Raw genomic sequence first — 22,215 nt, 5'->3', positions numbered from 1 at the left:
GTTCGACGATTCTTGAGATGTGTGGTTAATTGAAACCCAACCGCCAAAGAACACCGGTACCCACGATCTAGTATTCAAATCGGTGTAAAAATAACTGGCTTTACTAGGACTTGAACGTTGGAACTGTCGACTTCCAAATCAGCTGATTTGGGAAGACGCGTTAACCGGTAGACCAACCCGGTGGGTGATAGAAAAAGCCTAGGATAAGCAGCATAAACTTTACCTAAAAATTCGTTCGAATTTCGCAATGATGTGGCAACAACGATGTCACATAAAACGCAAATAAATTCGATGGGTAAAATGTTTATTCTCCACTTAAGTCAATCATGGTACCCATTACAATACGTAATTGTCTTATCAAATCTACCTAACTATATAACAAACAAAAAAAAAAGGATAAAAAAAGTTTCACTGGCAATCAATGAGAAAATTTGGCGATGGATGATAAAGAAATGAGTTTTTTGTAGCGTATAATAAAATGTCATACGTTAACGGGACTCGATCCATGAAACTCCAGATGAAAGATACGAGATCCTACCACAACGCCGCAAAGATAAATACATTCATTTACAATGTAATATTTCATAGCTTAAATACATTCACATAGCGGTACGTAAATTATACTAAATACGCGCGCGCACGCGCATGTACACACAGGCTCTTAGATTCAATAACGTTTGAAAAATATAAATATAACAACATTTATATTATTTGGGAATGATTTTAGTTTTATGAATAATTTTTAATTTACTTTATGATTAAATATGACTAGGCGTTTTTAAAAAATTAAAACAGTTTGTAGTAAATTAGTATTTAAAGAAAAATAACAAATACAGAGTGTCCCGTATAAATCGCAACCCGACCTTATATTGGTAGGTATTGAAATAATAAAAAGGCATGTGCAAATGTAAATGTAATTTTTATTATTACTCTCCATTACCTTACATTTAGATTAAATGTTGGAAGTGGCCGCCATCTTCTTGAATACAAGCTTCAATTCTTTTTACAGCGTTTCTTGCAACTTTTATTCAAAGTTTGTGGCTGGATATTTGGAACGGCTTGTTCAATACTGATTTTCAATCGTTCAAGTGTTCGTGGTTTGTTACTTTAGACTTTTTCTTTGAGGTAACACGGTAGAAAAAAATCCGCCGCAGTCAAATCTGGAGATCTTGGTGGCCACAAGCCTCGACCGATAACACGATTACTGAAGAATTCCTCGACGAAATCAGAAGTTGAACCTGCGTAGTGCGATGTCGCACCGTCATGTTGTAGTCAGCAGTGTCTGTCTTCCTCTTCCAAGAGTGCGACGAACTGAAATAAAATATCCTGATATCGTTCTGCATTAATGGTGTACTCGAAAAAAACAGGACCGATTATATTCTTCCGCGATATCGCGCACCACACGCCCGACTTCTGCGGGTATAATTATTTTTCATGATAAACGTGGGGATTTTCAGCGCTCCAAATTCCACTGTTTTGGCTGTTTACGTAGCCATCCACATGAAACCGCGCTTCATCTGTGAAAAATAACGAATCCATAACGTTAATTGCCTCCCGCAGAAATCGACGGAACCGTTGAAAATATTGTAGTCGTTTTTCTTTTTGTCGGGCTCAAGAAGTCGATGAACCGTTTGAATGCGATAAGGACGTAATTGTAATCGTTTGGTCGCCCGATGAACAGTCGATTTAGACAAATTAATTTCAGCAGAAAAACGTCTGATCGATTTATTTGGCGAGGCGAGTAATCGGTCTTTTTAATTTCAGCGACTGTATCTGTATTCAACACCGACGCAGATCTTTTGTGTTCCTTGTTATTAACAGAACCGGTCTCTCTAAATTTTGCGACTAACCTTAATACTGATGTTTTGTTAGGAGCCGGTTTAACAGGGTACTTATGGCGAGAACATTTAATTTTTAAATCCTACTATAAAAACAATTCGTCTTTTATGAATGGATTTTAATTTTTAAAGGGCTACAGTGATTCAACGTAATTCACATCATAATAGAAAAATAAATAGTACGATACCTTAATCAATATAAATCTATATTTTGTTTTTTTTTTAACCTTCAAGACCATCGTAAGGTATTGCTTTAGAGGATGAGAGGAATAATTTATAGCATAAGTGAAAATGCCATGCCTGACCGGGATTCGAACCCGGGACCTCTGCATGAAATGCCGAGACGTTACCAAGTGCGCCACCGAGACTGGCAAATTTACAAGATTAAAAAACACACATGTACGGCCATACACAATCAACGCTAGCAAATTATTCTTTATCGCTTATTAATGTTGTCTTTATCTTCGTTAATTTTTTTTTTACAACGATCTCTGCGTCATCAAAATATTCTCTTATAAAAACAGTGTAATAAAAACGTAATAAAAAATGTTTTATAAATTCCTGGCTCGATCATTGTGTTAATATTTTTTTACATTTATTAATTTATTTTTTCCTCCTCTATGAATCATGAGACCTTGCCGTTGGTGAGGGGGCTTGAGTACTCAGTGATACAGAGTACCTGGACCGAAGGTGAACCATATCGGAGAGGTATCTGTTGAGAGCCAGACTAAGGAATGATTCCTGAAAGAGGGCAGCAGAACTTTCAGAAGTTGTTAAGGACGACTTAAACGGCCATATCAACATCACTCAGTCCTCTGAGTATTGCGCAGCTGAAAGCAATGGAAAACTACAGCTGCTTTTTTTCAAAGAAAATGTAGCTCTCTGCATTTCATATAGCAATGATGGCGCCTTCCTTGTTAAAATATTCCGTAAACTAGTCCCCCGTTCGGATCTCCGGGTGGGAACTACTAAGGAAGGGGTCACCAGAAAATTAAAAAATTAACATTCTACGAGTCGGAGCGGGGAATGTTAGAAGTTGGTAAAAGAGAGAAAAGTTGGTAAAAGTATGAGAAAAAGGTTGGTAGGCTGGAAAATTTAAATGGATAGGATAAATGTGGATATAGTAGGAATTAGTGAGGTTCGGTGGGAAGAGGAAGGCGACTTTTGGTCAGGTGATTTTAGAGTAATTAACTCAGCGTCAAATAATGGGTAGGCAGGAGTAGGTTTCGTGATGAACAAGAAGGTAGGGAGGAGAGTGGAGTATTTCAAAACGCATAGCGATAGAATCATTGTAATAAGGATAAAATCAAAACCTAAACCGACAACGATTGTTACCGTTTATATGCCTACAAGCGCCCATGATGATGATGAGGTAGAATGTGTATACGAAGAGATTGATGAAGCACTTAAAAAGGAGATGAAAATTTAATAATAGTTGGAGATTGGAATGCAAGCATTGGAAAAGCCAAGGAAGGAAATATAGTGGGTGAATACGGGCTGGGCAAAAGGAATGAAAGAGGGGACCGACTTATAGAGTTTTGCACGAAGTATAATTTAGTAATTGCCAACACCCAATTTAAAAATCATAATAGAATAATATACACTTGGAAAAAGCCAGGCGATACTGCAAGGTATCAGATAGATTATATCATGGTTAAGCAAAGATTTAGAAATCAACTCGTTGACTGCAAAACTTACCCTGGAGCAGACATTGATAGCGACCATAATTTGGTGATAATGAAATGTAGATTGGGGTTTAAAAACCTGAAGAAAAGTTGTCAGATGAATCGGTGGATTTAGAGAAGCTTGAGGAAGAGGAGGTAAAGAAGATTTTTGAGGAGGACATCGCAAGAGGTCTGAGTAAAAAAGATAAGGTAGAAAATGTAGAAGAAGAATGGGAGAATGTTAAAAAGGAAATTCTTAAATCAGCAGAAGTAAACTTAGGCGGAATAAAGAGAACCGGTAGAAAACCTTGGGTTTCAGATGATATATTGCAGCTGATGGATAAACGTAGAAAATGTAAGAATGATGAAGATAGTAAAAGGAACTACCGACAACTAAGAAATGCTATAAACAGGAAGTGCAAACTGGCGAAAGAAGAGCGGATTAAAGAAAAGTGTTCAGAAGTGGAAAGAGAAATGAACATTGGTAAAATAGACGGAGCATACAGGAAAGTTAAGGAAAATTTTGGGGTACATAAATTAAAATCTAATAATGTGTTAAACAAAGATGGTACACCAATATATAATACGAAAGGTAAAGTCGATAGATGGGTGGAATATATTGAAGAGTTATACGGAGGAAATGAATTAGAAAATGGTGTTATAGAGGAAGAAGAGGAAGTTGAGGAGGATGAAATGGGAGAAACAATACTGAGATCTGAATTTAAGAGAGCATTAAAAGATTTAAATGGCAGAAAGGCTCCTGGAATAGATGGAATACCTGTAGAATTACTGCGCAGTGCAGGTGAGGAAGCGATTGATACATTATACAAACTGGTGTGTAATATTTATGAAAAAGGAGAATTTCCGTCAGACTTCAAAAAAAGTGTTATAGTTATGATACCAAAGAAAGCAGGGGCAGATAAATGTGAAGAATATAGAACAATTAGTTTAACTAGTCATGCATCAAAAATCTTAACTAGAATTTTATACAGAAGAATTGAGAGGAGAGTGGAAGAAGTGTTAGGAGAAGACCAATTTGGTTTCAGGAAAAGTATAGGGACAAGGGAAGCAATTTTAGGCCTCAGATTAATAGTAGAAGGAAGATTAAAGAAAAACAAACCGACATACTTGGCGTTTATAGACCTAGAAAAGGCATTCGATACGTAGACTGAAATAAAATGTTCAGCATTTTAAACAAATTAGGGTTCAAATACAGAGATAGAAGAACAATTGCTAACATGTACAGGAACCAAACAGCAACAGTAATAATCGAAGAACATAAGAAAGAAGCCGTAATAAGAAACGGAGTCCGACAAGGATGTTCCCTATCCCCGTTACTTTTTAATCTTATATGGAACTAGCAGTTAATGATGTTAAAGAACAATTTAGATTCGGAGTAACAGTACAAGGTGAAAAGATAAAGATACTACGATTTGCTGATGATATAGTAACTATAGCCGAGAATAAAAAGAATTTAGAAGAAACAATGAACGGCATAGATGAAGTCCTACGCAAGAACTATCGCATGAAAATAAACAAGAACAAAACAAAAGTAATGAAATGTTGTAGAAATAACAAAGATGGACCACTGAATGTGAAAATAGTAGGAGAAAAGAATATGGAGGTAGAAGAATTTTGTTATTTGGGAAGTAGAATTACTAAAGATGGACGAAGCAGGAGCGATATAAAATGCCGAATAGCACAAGCGAAACGAGCCTTCAGTAAGAAATATAATTTGCTTACATCAAAAATTAATATAAATGTCAGGAAAAAATTTTGTAAGTATATGTTTGGAGTGTCGCTTTATATGGAAGTGAAACTTGGACGATCGGAGTATCTGAGAAGAAAAGATTAGAAGCTTTTGAAATGCGGTGCTATAGGAGAATGTTAAAAATCAGACGGGTGGATAAAGTGACAAATGAAGAGGTATTGCGGCAAATAGATGAAGAAAGAATCATTTACAAAAATATAGTTAAAAGAAGAGACAGACTTATAGGCCACATACTAAGGCATCCTGGAATAGTCGCTTTAATATTGGAAGGACAGGTAGAAGGAAAAAATTGTGTAGGCAGGTAACATTTGGAATAAGTAAAACAAATTGATAGGGATGTAGGATGTAGAGGGTATACTTAAATGAAACGACTAGGACTAGATACGGAATCTTGGAGAGCTGCATCAAACCAGTCAAATGACTGAAGACAAAAAGAAAAAAATCGAATGTAAGTGTTTCTATTCTCTAATGTGATCAGAATAATGAAATTTAGGTTTATTTTATTTATTAATTTTCATGTAAAAGTTCCAGAAAACTACTTTTAATTATTAACTTTCATTAACTACAAATACATTACACAGTAGGAAATAATTCATTTTCTTACTTTGTTATATATTAATTAAAAGGAAAACCCGTTCTTATGGAGCAGCAAAGGTCTCTAAAAATACTTACGGCAGACCAATAAAAAAAATAATAGTTTTAATGAAAATTATACATAAACGCGAAATACCATCAACTAATTAGAATATCTCTGTTACAGTGATCTCCAAAATAGGGTACGCGTACTCCAGGGAGAAACGGAGCCAACCTGGTTGGTTTAGTAGTTAATTCGTCATGGCAAATCAGATGATTTGGAAGTCGAGAGTTCCAGCGTTCAAGTCCTAGTAAAGGCAGTTACTTTTATACGGATTTGAATACTAGATCGCGAATACCGGTGTTCTTTGGCGGTTGGGTGTCAATTAACCACACATCTCAGGAATGGTCGAATTGAGACTGTATTACATTTCATTTACATTCATACATAACATCCTCTGAAGTAATACCTGAACGGTAATTCCAGGACGTTAAACAGAAGTGCGCGCGCGCACACACATACACAGAGAGAGAGTGAGAGAGAGAGAGCGAGAGAGAGAGTGATATATCCACGTTTTCCCATGAGGAAACCGAAATAATTAACAAGTGTATTATTCTCATCAAAACAATGAAAAAAACTTCAAATAAACATATGTTCTGGAAACGGTTCGTTAGCGAATTGCGGCTAGCGAAAAATTTCGCACGGAATACAGCTCCCCCCTCCCCACCGCTAAAATGTGGTCGTACTGAAATTTTTAGGGCGTTAATTTTGTCGCAAAATTAGTAATAACTTATGGTTTCTGACCTGCAAAATCGAATAAAATAGTTTCCAAAACTGTATCCCCAGTAGTTTTCATAATATCCAAAGTGAAATTGAAAAATTTTAGAAGAGTTGTTTTTAGATTCGCAATACAATAACTTTGTTAAATGAGTAATAAATGGGTCAAATTTATTAGTATATATATATATATATATATATATATATATCTGGGGTAAAGCTTATAACTAATTCGTTTTTCGGGTACGCGAACAAAAATGCTTGGAGATCGTTGCTATACAACTACATTTAGTAAATAGACTGAAATCGTTTCCTATTAGGTGGTAAATTCTCGTTAAAAAAAGTTTTAGAAAATTTCAATTTCTAAGACGGTAAAACAGGCGTAAATTAAAAAAAAAAATGGGTTAAATTTAATGTTAATAGCCTTTCTTGGATCACTGTTAAAAAATGCGTATTAAAATGGGTAAATTCCAGTAAATTCAACCAAAGCTTAGAGGAATTAGACGATTCTACTCACGGATTTAAGCCTAAAGCGAAATTTTCATCGAAATTTAATATAACATGTTTCCGAATACGTTGAACGAAAATTGAAATTAAAACAATAAAAAACCTAATGAAAACAAGTATTTGGTTAGTGAAGATATAATAAAAAAATATATATATATATACACACACACACACACGCACACAAATAAAAATATTAGTAAATATAAAATCTCTTCTTACCTAATAAAACGGCATTTAAATTTTAAAAAACACTTTTTTGTTTACTATGAACGATTTAAAAAATAATAATATTAATAATTAAAAAACATAAAAAGATGATTTAAATGTAAAAAAAAAACAAGCAAACCGTCTTGATATCGAAACTTTAAAAAAAAAATATATATATATATATAATCAGTATACATAATCTTTAATAACTTAATCCACACAACACGTACGACTTGTAACGGAGCGCACAGTAAACTAAACTGAGACTCTCTTATGAGTAAAATACCCACTCCAATAAAACTAGCAAACATACAACGCAATCTAACGGTTAAAAGTTGAACTAAACAATTCTTCCTTGTATAAAAACTGACATCTTTTCTAATTTTTAAAAGAAAATATGTTAAAATATTAATAATAAATGACATTTAAATATTAAAAAACCATTCTTATTTTGATTATAACAATAACTATTTAATAAATAGATCATGATTTTCCTTTTTTTACGAATTTAAAAAACAAATCAAAAAAAAAATTTGAATTCCGTTATTTCATAATCAACAACTTCCACTCTCCTTTCAATTCTTCTGTGGAAGAAGTGTTAGGAGAAGACCAATTTGGTTTCAGGAAAAGTATAGGGACAAGGGAAGCAATTTTAGGCCTCAGATTAATAGTAGAAAGAAGATTAAAGAAAAACAAACCGACATACTTGGCGTATCTGGACCTAGAAAAGGCATTCGATAACGTAGACTGGAATAAAATGTTCAGCATTTTAAAAAAATTAGGGTTCAAATACCGAGATAGAAGAACAATTGCTAACATGTACTGGAACCAAACAGCAACAGTAATAATTGAAGAACATACGAAAGAAGCCGTAATAAGAAAGGGAGTCCGACAAGGATGTTCCTTATCTCCGTTACTTTTTAATCTTTACATAGAAATAGCAGTTAATAATGTTAAAGAATAATTTAGATTCGGAGTAACAGTACAAGGTTAAAAGATAAAGGTGCTACGATTTGCTGATGATATAGTAATTCTAGCCGAAAGTAAAAAGGATTTAGAAGGAGCAATGAACGGCATAGATCTAAGTCCTACGCAAGAACTATCGCATGAAAATAAACAAGAAAACAAAAGTAATGAAATGTAGTAGAAATAACAAAGATGGACCACTGAATGTGAAAATAGGAGGAGAAAAGATTATGGAGGTAGAAGAATTTTGTTCTTTGGGAAGTAGAATTACTAAAGATTGACGAAGCAGGAGCGATATAAAATGCCGAATAGCACAAGCGAAACAAGCTTTCAGTCAGAAATATAATTTGTTTACATCAAAAATTAGTTTAAATGTCAGGAAAAGATTTTTGAAAGTGTATGTTTGGAGCGTCGCTTTATATGGAAGTGAAACTTGGACGATCGGAGTATCTGAGAAGAAAAGATTAGAAGCTTTTGAAATGCGGTGCTATAGGAGAATGTTAAAAATAAGACGGGTGGATAAAATGACAAATGAAGAGGTGTTGCGGTAAATAGATGAAGAAAGAAGCATTTGGAAAAATATAGTTAAAAGAAGAGACAGACTTATTGGCCACATACTGGAATAGTCGCTTTAATATTGGAAGGACAGGTAGAAGGAATAAATTGTGTAGGCAGGCCACGTTTGGAATATGTAAAACAAATTGTTGGGATGTAGGATGTAGAGGGTATACTGAAATGAAACGACTAGCACTAGATAGGGAACCTTGGAGAGCTGCATCAAACCAGTCAAATGACTGAAGACAAAAAAAAAAGAAAAAAAGTTATTCTAAGAACCAGTATTTATCGAAACTACTGTAGAACGACAATATTGATCTGGTTGCAATCCAGGAAACACATTGTAACACTGGGGAACAATTGCGGAGAAGAGGCAAAATACCTGGATATGAATTACTTGGTGCCTCATGTCATGATGCGTACGGCGTCGTTACTTACGTTAGGCGCAATATAGAAAACGCCACTGTCATCTCCACCTCCACGGACAATGAAATTCATTAAGTTGTAGTTATTATCGGAAGTATAACAGTGTCCAATATCTATAAACCGCCAGCTGTATCATGGCCAACGTCAGTAATCCAAATACAACCTCATCTTGCGGTCTGCTTGGGTGATTTTAATAGCCACCATGAGCGATGGAAATATAAAGATTGTGATGCGAACGGTGAGGCTCTGGCGAGTTGGGCTGAGGATGAGAATCATCCTGATGATTGTCTTTGATGTTACAGACCGATTTACTTTTAAATCAGCGGCTTGGAGGCGGGAGTATAACCCGGATCTATGTTTCACCTCAATTGACAGGAAAAGTCGGCCGCTGCTAGTCACCCGAACAGTTTTCTGCGACTTTTCCCACAGCCAGCACCGTCCAGTATAGAGACAGGTAGCCGAATTTCTCTCGTGACCTCTGCACCCCGCCATAAATGGAACTTCAAAAAAGCTAATTGGGAAATTTTTTCTAGGGATCTGTATAAATGCCTAGGCTAGATACCACCAATCAGCAAAAACTATAGTAAATTTATTGGAGAAGTAACAAGTACCGCTAACAAGTGCATCCCTATAGGGTTTCTCAGAGAATATATCCCAGGGTGGTCCCAAAATAGCGAAGTTCTCTAACGAAGCTCGAGATGGGCGATCAGAAGGTGGCAGACGAGTTTCACCATAGCCTCGATGCTGCAAGACAACAGAAATGGTCGGAAACGGTGGGAAGCCTGAACTTTAAGACCTGAAGTCGTCATGCATGGACTCTGCTAAGAAAATTAGGAAGCGGATCTCCTATTCAGAGACGGAAAGCAGGTGTCCCCCCCTAACACCGTGGCATCCCGCATAGTGGCAACATCCAGAGCACCAAGAGAGACAGGGCGCACACAATTGAGATAAAACGCGAACTATGGAACTTGAGGAGGAAGGCAGGAGAGATTGACTACGCTCAACCTTTTACGCTTGAAGAGATTGAGTCGGCGCTCAAAGATGTTGCTCCAGGAAAAGCACAAAGATTCGATGGCATCAATCCTGAATTTTTATTAAATTGCGGAAAATATGAAAAACTTTGGCAGATTCTTCACTGATATAATGCAGACCGGTAGTCGTCGAAGGTAGTAGCCATTTTGCCACCGGGGACTCCAGCAAACTTACCTAAGAGCTACAGGCCTATAGCATTGCTATCAGTGATATATAAATTACTAGAAAGGCTTATCTACAACAGAATCTGTCAGAGGATATTTGATGTTATACCAATTAAACAGGCAGGCTTTACGCCAAAACGAAATTGCACCGACCAGGTTCTATCGCTCACAACTTACATTAAACGGGGTTCCAAAGAAATCTTAAAACCTCTGTTGCGTTCGTTGATTTATCAGCCGCTTACAACACTGTCTGGAGAGAAGGCATGATTTGTAAGGACGTTTACCGATGAATCTATCCAGGGAATTCTGTACCCTGTCATATGCATACGAAAGTGTTAAACTATAAAAATATCGTTATAGACTAAATACTATTTCGTAACGGTGCAGATTGAGATGCTAATAAAATTAAAATATTAAGTTTCAAGGTAAAAATTAAGTCCACCGAATAATAAATAAGCTACCGGATCTACCGACTTCACATAAAAGAAACAACAAATAAAAGACTAAACTAAACAAAAAACCTTAAGAAAATGAAATTAACAAATTGAAAAATAAGGAAGTTGGATGATGCAAAAAAAGGAAATGAATGTCCTAAGGGAAAATCACAGTAATAAATTACTTCATTAAAAAAAAAACAGAAAACACAGTTGTAAGATTTTTCCGGAAGCCGCCTAAACATTTCAGAATGGGATTATTAGGTCTCCAAAATTGTTTACATGTTGTGTAAAAATAATATTTATTTCAATGATGAAAACTGATATAACGAAAGTTAAATTAGAAATTTAACTCTAAAAATTGATATTAACGAATCAGGATTTTCCGCTAGTGATCGGTACATTCCGGTGCCTACTTTTCAGTTATAGCTCATCATTTTATGAAGTAAAACAAATACATAGATAAAAAATGAAATTAGCAATGTATACTTCGCATTTACCTAGTATTCTGTACTGAAGAATTGAGAGGAGAGTGGAAGAAGTGTTAGCAGAACACCGATTTGGTTTCAGAAAAGTATAGGGACAAAGGAAGCAATTTTAGGCCTCAGATTAATAGTAGAAGGAAGATTAAAGAAAAACAAACCGACATACTTGGCGTTTATAGACCTAGAAAAGGCATTCGATAACGTAGACTGGAATAAAATGTTCAGCATTTTTAAAAAATTAGGGTTCAAATCCAGAGATAGAAGAACAATTGCTAACATTTACAGGAACCAAACAGCAACAGTAATAATTGACAAACATAAGAAAGAAGCCATAATAAAAAAGGGAGTTCGACAAGGATGTTCCCTATCCCCGTTACTTTTTAATATTTACACAGAAATAGCAGTTAATGATGTTAAAGAATAATCTAGATCCAGAGTAACAGTACAACTTGAAAAGATAAAGATGCTACGACTTGCTGATGATATAGTAATTCTAGCCGAGAATAAAAAGGATTTACAAGGAACAATGAAACGGCATGGATGAAGTCCTACACAGGAAAATAAACAAGAAGAAAACCAAAGTAATGAACTGTAGTAGAAATAATGAAGATGGACCACTCACTGAATGTAAAAATGGGAAAAGAAAAAATTATGGTTGTAGAAGAATTTTGTTGTTTGGGAGGTAGAATTACTAAAGATGGACGAAGCAGAAGCGATATAAAATGCCAAATAAGCACAGGCGAATCAGAAATATAATTTGTTTACATCAAAAATTAATTTAAACGTCAGGAAAAGATTTTTGAAGGTATATGTTTGGTGCGTAGCTTTATATGGAAGTGAAACTTGGACGATCGGAGTACCTGATAAGAGAAGATTAGAAGCTTTTGAAATGCGGTGCTACAGGAGATTGTTAAAAATCAGACTAGTGGATAAAGTGACAAATCAATTGACGAAGAAAGAATCATTTGGAAAAATATAGATAAAAGAAGAGACAGACTTATAGGCCACATATTAAGGCATCCTGTAATAGTCGCTTTCATATTGGAAGCACTGGTACAAGGGAAAAATTGTACAGGCAGGCAACGTTTGAAGTATGTAAAACAAATTGTTAGGGATGTAGGATGTAGGATGTAGGGAGTATACCGAAATGAAACGACTAACACTAGATAGGTAATCTTGGAGAGCTGCATCAACCAGTCAAATGACTGAATACAAAAAAAAAATTTTCGCATATATATCGATATAATATATTTGGGAACGTACGAGTATATTAATAAATCGAGAACTGGGAAGATACTTACGGAGATGGCATGAATTGTAAGGTCCTCCGTGTAATCCAATGCAAACTAACAGCTCGCCTCCTTAATAACATGTTGAACGACAGAATGTTCCAAGTTATCATGGGATCCGATATAAGCTCACCGAGGAAACTCAAGAATGGCCTGCCACAAGCGTCGGTACTTGCGCCTCCTTTTTTCAGCGTCTATGTTGCAGACATGCCAAAGACAAGGTGTAAAAAGCACGGCTGGCTGCGCCGATGACTGGGTGCTAACAATAAAATGTAGATCATTTGAAGAGTCGGAGGGCGTCCTGATGGCTGACCTGGAGAAACTGGGGAGGTACTTCCAGAGATGGCGCCTCCAACCAAATGCTAGTAAAACAGAGGTGTCATGATTCGATCTGAGTAACAAGTTTGGTAATAGGGAGCGTAAAATTCTATTCGAGGATACACGGCTCTTTCACAATAAGACACCGAAATACCTAGGCGTGACACTTGATAGAACGCTTTCAATTAAGGAGCACCTGATGAAAACTGCAGGGATATTGACAGCGAGAAAGAATATCATACATAAGCTTTGTGGAACGACGTGGGGAGCATCGGATTCTACTTTGCGCACATCGGCTCATCTCGGCTGCTGAATATTGTGCGCCACGTGGCTTAACAGCCCTTATGTTCGTAGAATTGATGCTCAACTTAACGACACTATGAAAACGATTGCCCGGGTTATCAGGTCTACTCCCGTGGAATGTCTCGCAGTATTGTGCTACATACTACCCCCAAACCTGCGTCGTAGAGGATTATGGACAATCGAAACCTACCGATACACGAGACATTGAGGATCTAGAAAGCCACCTATCAAAACAACAATTGCTGCCACAGAGGACGTATCTGACCTAACACCGACGTCCCTTTGTGAGTATGGTGAAATTGAAACTGTCAGACATATCACAGACGTTTGGACTTCTGTGGACAGCTTATGAACGGAATCCAGAAGGTTTTTTTTTTGATGGCAACTCCAGAATCGATAGCATATATTAGTTTGTTAATTTTTTTTTTTTTTATAATTTTGACTATAATTGGTGTTATGTTTTAGTACCATACGGTAAATAAATTAATATTAATACCTTTCACGTCATCAAACAAAGGAGTTGAATTCTTTTTGAAACACACTTTATAATATATTATCCCTCCTCTATGAATCATGAGACCTTGCCGTTGGTGAGGGGGCTTGAGTGCTCAGGATACAGAGTAGCTGGACCGAAGGTGCAACCATATCGGAGAGGTATCTGTTGAGAGCCAGACTAAGGAATGATTCCTGAAAGAGGGCAGCAGCTCTTTCAGAAGTTGTTAGGGGCGTGAGTCACAATGACATAAACGGCCGTATCAACATCACTCAATCCTCTGAGTACTGCGCAGCTGAAAGCAATGGAAAACTACAGCTGCTTTTTTTCCAAGAAAATGTGGCTCTGCATTTTCACATAGCAATAATGGAGGCGCCTTCCTTAATAAAATATTCCGGAGGTAAAATAGTCCCCCGTTCGGACCTCCGGGTGGGGACTACTAAGGAAGGGGTCACCAGAAAATTAAAAAATAACATTCTACGAGTCGGAGCGTGGAATGTTAGAAGCTTAAAAATTGTTGGTAGGCTAGAAAATTTAAAAAGGGAAATGGATAGGGTGAATGTGGATATAGTAGGAATTAGTGAGGTTCGATGGGAAGAGGAAGGCGACTTTTGGTCAGGTGATTTTAGAGTAATTAACTCAGCGTCAAATAATGGGTAGGCAGGAGTAGGTTTCGTGATGAACAAGAAGGTAGGGAGGAGAGTAGAGTATTTCAAAACGCATAGCGATAGAATCATTGTAATAAGGATAAAATCAAAACCTAAACCGACAACGATTGTTACCGTTTACATGCCTACAAGCGCCCATGATGATGATGAGGTAGAATGTGTATACGAAGAGATTGATGAAGCACTTAAAAAGGAGATGAAAATTTAATAATAGTTGGAGATTGGAATGCAAGCATTGGAAAAGCCAAGGAAGGAAATATAGTGGGTGAATACGGGCTGGGCAAAAGGAATGAAAGAGGGGACCGACTTATAGAGTTTTGCACGAAGTATAATTTAGTAATTGCCAACACCCAATTTAAAAATCATAATAGAATAATATACACTTGGAAAAAGCCAGGCGATACTGCAAGGTATCAGATAGATTATATCATGGTTAAGCAAAGATTTAGAAATCAACTCGTTGACTGCAAAACTTACCCTGGAGCAGACATTGATAGCGACCATAATTTGGTGATAATGAAATGTAGATTGGGGTTTAAAAACCTGAAGAAAAGTTGTCAGATGAATCGGTGGAATTTAGAGAAGCTTGAGGAAGAGGAGGTAAAGAAGATTTTTGAGGAGGACATCGCAAGAGGTCTGAGTAAAAAAGATAAGGTAGAAAATGTAGAAGAAGAATGGGAGAATGTTAAAAAAGAAATTCTTAAATCAGCAGAAGTAAACTTAGGCGGAATAAAGAGAACCGGTAGAAAACCTTGGGTTTCAGACGATATATTGCAGCTGATGGATGAACGTAGAAAATATAACAATACTAATGATGAAAAAAGTAAAAGGAACTATCGGCAATTAAGAAATGCTATAAACAGGAAGTGCAAACTGGCGAAAGAAGAGAGGATTAAAGAAAAGTGTTCAGAAGTGGAAAGAGAAATGAACATTGGTAAAATAGACGGAGCATACAGGAAAGTTAAGGAAAATTTTGGGGTACATAAATTAAAATCTAATAATGTGTTAAACAAAGATGGTACACCAATATATAATAGGAAAGGTAAAGTCGATAGATGGGTGGAATATATTGAAGAGTTATACGGAGGAAATGAATTAGAAAATGGTGTTATAGAGGAAGAAGAGGAAGTTGAGGAGGATGAAATGGGAGAAACAATACTGAGATTTGAATTTAAGAGAGCATTAAAAGATTTAAATGGCAGAAAGGCTCCTGGAATAGATGGAATACCTGTAGAATTACTGCGCAGTGCAGGTGAGGAAGCGATTGATAGATTATACAAACTGGTGTGTAATATTTATGAAAAAGGAGAATTTCCGTCAGACTTCAAAAAAAGTGTTATAGTTATGATACCAAAGAAAGCAGGGGCAGATAAATGTGAAGAATATAGAACAATTAGTTTAACTAGTCATGCATCAAAAATCTTAAGTAGAATTTTATACAGAAGAATTGAGAGGAGAGTAGAAGAAGTGTTAGGAGAAGACCAATTTGGTTTCAGGAAAAGTATAGGGACAAGGGAAGCAATTTTAGGCTTCAGATTAATAGTAGAAGGAAGATTAAAGAAAAACAAACCGACATACTTGGCGTTTATAGACCTAGAAAAGGCATTCGATACGTAGACTGAAATAAAATGTTCAGCATTTAAAAAAAATTAGGGTTCAAATACAGAGATAGAAGAACAATTGCTAACATGTACAGGAACCAAACAGCAACAATAACAATTGAAGAACATAAGAAAGAAGCCCTAATAAGAAAGGGAGTCCGACAAGGATGTTCCCTATCGCCGTTACTTTTTAATCTTTACATGGAACTAGCAGTTAATGATGTTAAAGAACAATTTAGATTCGGAGTAACAGTACAAGGTGAAAACATAAAGATACTACGATTTGCTGATGATATAGTAACTATAGCCGAGAATAAAAAGAATTTAGAAGAAACAATGAACGGCATAGATGAAGTCCTATCGGATGAAAATAAACAAGAAAAAAACAAAAGTAATGAAATGTAGTAGAAATAACAAAGATGGACCACTGAATGTGAAAATAGGAGGAGAAAAGATTATGGAGGTAGAAGAATTTTGTTATTTGGGAAATAAAATTACTAAAGATGGACGAAGCAGGAGCGATATAAAATGCGGAATAGCACAAGCTAAACGAGTCTTCAGTCAGAAATATAATTTGTTTACATCAAAAATTAATTTAAATGTCAGGAAAAGATTTTTGAAAGTGTATGTTTGGAGTGTCGCTTTATATGGAAGTGAAACTTGGACAATCGGAGTATCTGAGAAGAAAAGATTAGAAGCTTTTGAAATGTGGTGGTATAGGAGAATGTTAAAAATCAGACGGGTGGATAAAGTGACAAATAAAGAGGTATTGCGGCAAATAGATGAAGAAATAAGCATTTGCAAAAATATAGTTAAAAAAAGAGACAGACTTATAGGCCACATACTAAGGCATCCTGGAATAGTCGCGTTAATATTGGAAGGACAGGTAGAAGGAAAAAATTGTGTAGGCAGGCCACGTTTGGAGTATGTAAAACAAATTGTTGGGGATAAAGGGATAAAGGTAAATTTATTCGGTCGATATATTTTTATATATATCTGCTTTATAGTTGTAGCATAGTATTAACCGACGACAGACATAAAACGACGCGGAACTATGCGATTTACGCATTAATATATTCTGTTACTAAAAATATTTTTTTAGTTTTTGTTTATTTATACAAAACGTCTTATTAATTCCGAACACGGCGTATGTCCTAAACAAGTACCTGTACATAAACTAACAGCTCGGTTATTTTTATTGTCAGCGATGCTAAGTACAGTAATAAGTACAGTAACTCCATCTATTAATAAAAATAAAATTAATATTTATTCGTACATTTTTTCTTTATTAACTATTGCGTAGATAGAAAAGAAAAGAGTATATAAATTTAAATGAAGGGAAAATTTTTTTATGAATATCGATCATTTATATACAGAGTGTTCCAGAACGTATTATTAAACGAATTTCAGGAACCGATTCAGAACACTAAAATGAGAATAAAATCCATATCGATATAAGTTCAATTTTGCTTTGTTTTCCTTCTGAACGCCATTTTGTAATTTTCAACAACAAAAATTATATCACAAAAACGGGTAAAGCTATTTTAATTAAATTTGAAAAATCTAATACGAGTGTCGTATTCTACAGTATAAAAAATTTTAAAATGTCATCTTCAAAACTTTTAAATTGGGGGTCATCTTAATTTTGTAATCTACGATATCATTGTAATAATCTGTTTCATCATATTTTTAGATATACAAAATCTATTAAGCATTTTATTTTGAACAAAAGTATCACTTCATTTGTAAAAATCCGTTGACAAACAATCGAGTTATAGAAGATAGTTAACAGGCAGTGAGCTGATAATTTTCACGAATTTACTGTTATTATTTATTACTAGCAGAGCCGGCAATGCTTCGTTATTTCTAGATTTGAGATTTGAGATTTATATACAGAGTTATCATAAAAGAATGGTGCGGTTTTGAACATGGTTTAAATTAAAACAGAATTAGTTACAGTTTACGTTTTTTATTTTTCAAATTTGTTGTCTCAAACATTTTTTAAAATAATTAATAAATTTCAATATGTGCGACATTAGTCGCTCGACAAATGTCCAAACGATACTCAACTTCTTTCCAAACATTAGTTAACATTTCTTCGTTAACGGTTGTCATTGCTTCATTTATCCTGTTTTTTAAGCGGTTTAGGTCGCGAATTATTTGCGTATAAACAACGCTTTTGATGTATCCCCACAAGAAAAAATCGCAAGGTGTCAGGTCTGGACTCCTTGGAGGCCAAAGTACGGGTCCTTGCCGGCTTATCCATCGATCTCCAAATTTTTCGTTCAAAGCGTCCGTGACCGACGCATTGAAGTGCGTGGGAGCACCATCTTGTTGGAAATGAAGTCGATGAATGTTTTCGAGTTCATCCGGCTGAAGAAAGCAATAATCGGTTAACATGTCAAGATACACGACTCCATTAATTGTTTTTTCTTAATTGGTTGTCATTGCTTCGTGAATCCTGTTTTTTAAGTGGTTTATTTTTAGTGGAATTTTTTTGTGTAACAACGCTTTTGATGTACCCGCACAAGAAAGGCCCTATTACACGACTTTTCATTACACCACACCAAACATTAACTTAAGGCGAATCGCGTTGTTTCTCAATAATTGCGTGTGGGTTTTCAGAGCCCCATATTCGTGAATTGTATGTGTTAACGCATCCATTCACGTGGAATGTGGCTTCGTCAGTAAAAATTTATCTTCTAAAAATGATTCGTTTTCACTTATTCTGTCTGACATTTCAACTGCGAAATTGTAACGTTTTACACCATCATCGGGTTTCAATTCGTGCAGTATCTGGATTTTATAAGCGTGTAATTTCAGTTTATTACGTAAAACTTTGTGAAAGGTTGATTTTGGAATACCTAATTCGACGCTTCGACGGGGGATGGACTTCCCAGGACTTCTAATTGCCGATCGACTAATTAGTTCAACCGTTTCGTCCGGTACACTTGTTCTACCAGTTGATTTCTGTTACTTAACCGATCCGGTTTCTTCGAATCGTTTGAACCGACGTGTTATGTTATTTTTGTGTGGCGGATCTCTTCCGAATTCACGTCGAAACGCACGTTGAACTAAAATTACGAATTTTAATTCGGCCATCAATAAAACAAGATTTGCTTTGTCTTTATCTGAGAACATAGTAACTCCCTAAACTCACCGCAACAACAATACAACAACTGACGTTGTGGTTACAACTGCTGATAAACAAACTTTTGGGTTGGAGGCTTTCAGGGATACCAATATAACATCTAGAAATTTCTCTACAATCTTCCTATGAATTAGTGAAACCGCCCCATTCTTTAATGATAACCCTTTATATACATTAAACGAACATAATAGAAAGTTTGATAAAACATTAACAAAATGAACATTAAGAAAATTCTTAGAAGACTTTGTTCACGAACTGTGGATGTCAGACGAAGCGCATTTCCACCTCAATGGATTTGTTAACAAGCAAAATTTCAGAAACTGGGCGCAAGAAAATCCTACGCAGCTACACCAGCGTCCGTTGCACAGCCAGAAAGTGATCGTGTGGTGTGCTATGTAATCTTACGGTGTTATAAGCCTTTATTATTTTGAGGATGACAACGGTCTTGCGATTACAGTGACGTCTGCTCGTTACGTAGCCGTGCTTGAAACCTTTGTTGTGGAACAACAAAAGAGATTTCCACCGATTCTTAACACAGCCCGGTTTCAACAAGACGGAGCAACGTCACATACTGCACGAATATCGATGGCAGCTGTACGCCGATTGTTTGGACAACGTGTCATTTCACCAAACGGTGACATTAGAAGGCCTCCCAAGATCGCCTGATTTCTCGGCTTGCGATTACTTTTTGTGGGGTCACCTTAAAAGCAAAGCGTTCCACAGTAGACCTGCTACAACGGAAGAACTGGAAAGCAAAGATCCGAGAAGCAATTGTGGAAATTCGAGTCGAGATGTTACGTCAAACCAAGAACAATTTAACGAAGAGACTTCGTGAGTGTTTACGTAGAAGAGGAGGTCACCTGCAAGATGTCATCTTTAAAAAATAAACTAAAATGTATGTATCCTAAAATGACAACATTTGTATAATTACATGAAATAAAATTCATTTTCTAAAATAAATTTTTCATTAGCGTTATTTAATTTTTTAAATTTCCCGTTTCTTTGTATCACCTGTATTAGACGTAGTTTACGGGGGGGAAAAAAATATATTGTGGGTTACTCCCCACAATATATATATATTGTGTGGGGTAATATATCAAATTTACAATGTATTTTTCTTTTTGTTCATTCATTTTATTAATCATTTCGTTAATAAAAATACTTTCGTACATTCCAATAAAGAATTTATTAAATAAATATAAATTAATTTCTTTAAATTGGATATTTTTTGATATCGGGGCTCAGGTCAGCCCAGGTGAATTCCGGAGCAAACTCAGGGGTTCCTCAGGACCTATTTAATAGCCGCAGAACTTGCTTCGCTCGCTATTCCCAACTTTTAAAGAGAACCGGCGACCTGGACATCCGCAAAGCATGTTTAAAACACTCCGTCTATTGCTTGAAACCTTCACTGGGATGTCTCCTGCAAATCTAAAAAAAAATCGGTTGGTGGCTTCTCGTGTGATATGAACGTAAACAGACAAACGTTGTGTTTATACTATTATAAAAGGATAAACAGGATTTTTGTTTATTCGAGATAAAACATAATTATACGATCAATCGAATGAATAATATTGTAAAAAATAATACAATTAAATTTACGTTAGATAAACTAATCTATATTAAAATGTAAATGTTCGTTTGTTGAAAATTTTAAATCTCCGAAAGTTCTTGACCGATTGCTTTGAACTTTTGACACAATGTTGCATTTTATATATACGCGTCTTTTTATATACCTAGAAGATGTGAGAGGTAAATACAGCGTTATCTGTTGGACGAAGAAGCAAACACACACTATACTATATATTTTATGATTCCATTTCAATGTTTCCGATGTGTGTCTGCTATTAACTAAAAAACTACTGTACCGATTTACGCGGGGGGGAAAAAAGGGAAAAATCGACAAAGGAAAAAGGAAAGAAAGGGAAAAGTAGAAAAAATAGGGGGAAAAAGTGAAAGGGAAATAAGAGAAAGAAAATGGAGAAGGAAATGAAAATGGGAAATTGTAAAGGAAATATGAAAAAAATTAAAATGGGAATACGAAAATGGTGAAAAGGGGAGAGAAAAGGTTGAAAGGGTAAGAGAGAAAGGTTAAATTTTGTGAATTCCTTAATGTTCATTTTGTTAATGTTTTATCAAAGTTTCTATTGTGTTCTTGCTTACTGCCGTGTTAATTAAAAGGGAAAAATCGAAAAACGTAAAAATGAAGAAGGTAGAAGGGGAAGATCGGAAAAATAAGAAAAAGAAAAAGTGGAAAAAAGGAAGTGGAAGAGGATGGGGCAGGAAAGGGAAAGAGGGAAATGGAAATGGGGAAAAGGTTAAAAAGAAAAGAGGAAAAACGAAAGAAAGGAAAGGAAAAAAGAAGAAAGGGTAAAAGGAAAAGATTAAATTTTGTGAATTCCTTAATGTTCATTTTGTTAATGTTTTATCAAATTTTAAATTGTGTTCAGAAGTTAGCTTTTAACCTACTAACAAATATCACGTTTGAATTTTGAAAATCAAACGATTTTTTGCAGAGATATTATAAGAGGATATAAAAAAACAGCGCCACAGGAGCACCCCTTTTGTTACCAATTGATGATGATTGGTTTAGCCAAGCACGACGTGCTCACATCACGTCACCGCTTTAGCCTTACACGGAGTCCCGACGGGAAGCCCATTTAAAAAAGAATTTTTAAATTTATTTTATTTAACGTAAATTTAATTCTATTCTATTTGTAACGTTATACGTTCGATCGATTCGAATCGTTCAGTTCAAATCTAGCTCACACAGTTCACAGTACATAAATTCAATTCATTATATATTATGTACTTTCACCGGCAAATCTCCACTACAACATATATATATATATATATATTTGACATTCCCCGTAACATAGGATACCAACGCGGGAATATAAATCTAAACCGGTTCAGCCGTTGACCTGCTGCGGTGGAAATATACATACATACACCCTAAATACATTACACCTCTTTTAGGGAAAGCGTATAAAAA

The 22,215-nt window shown here is 35.6% G+C and overlaps 1 protein-coding gene across 3 annotated transcripts in view; it reads right to left on the bottom strand.

Annotated features, from left to right (window-relative positions):
* The window catches only part of corn (microtubule-binding protein cornetto), a 342,761-nt gene that overhangs the window by 191,094 nt on the left and 129,452 nt on the right, over positions 1-22,215 (bottom strand). The gene's annotated exons all lie outside the window — the stretch shown is intronic.

Source organism: Lycorma delicatula, chromosome 4, assembly GCF_047948215.1.
Source record: "Lycorma delicatula isolate Av1 chromosome 4, ASM4794821v1, whole genome shotgun sequence".
Taxonomy (NCBI): domain Eukaryota; kingdom Metazoa; phylum Arthropoda; class Insecta; order Hemiptera; family Fulgoridae; genus Lycorma; species Lycorma delicatula.
Note: the sequence above shows the minus strand (reverse complement) of the source record. Positions and strands in the feature narration are given on the sequence as shown.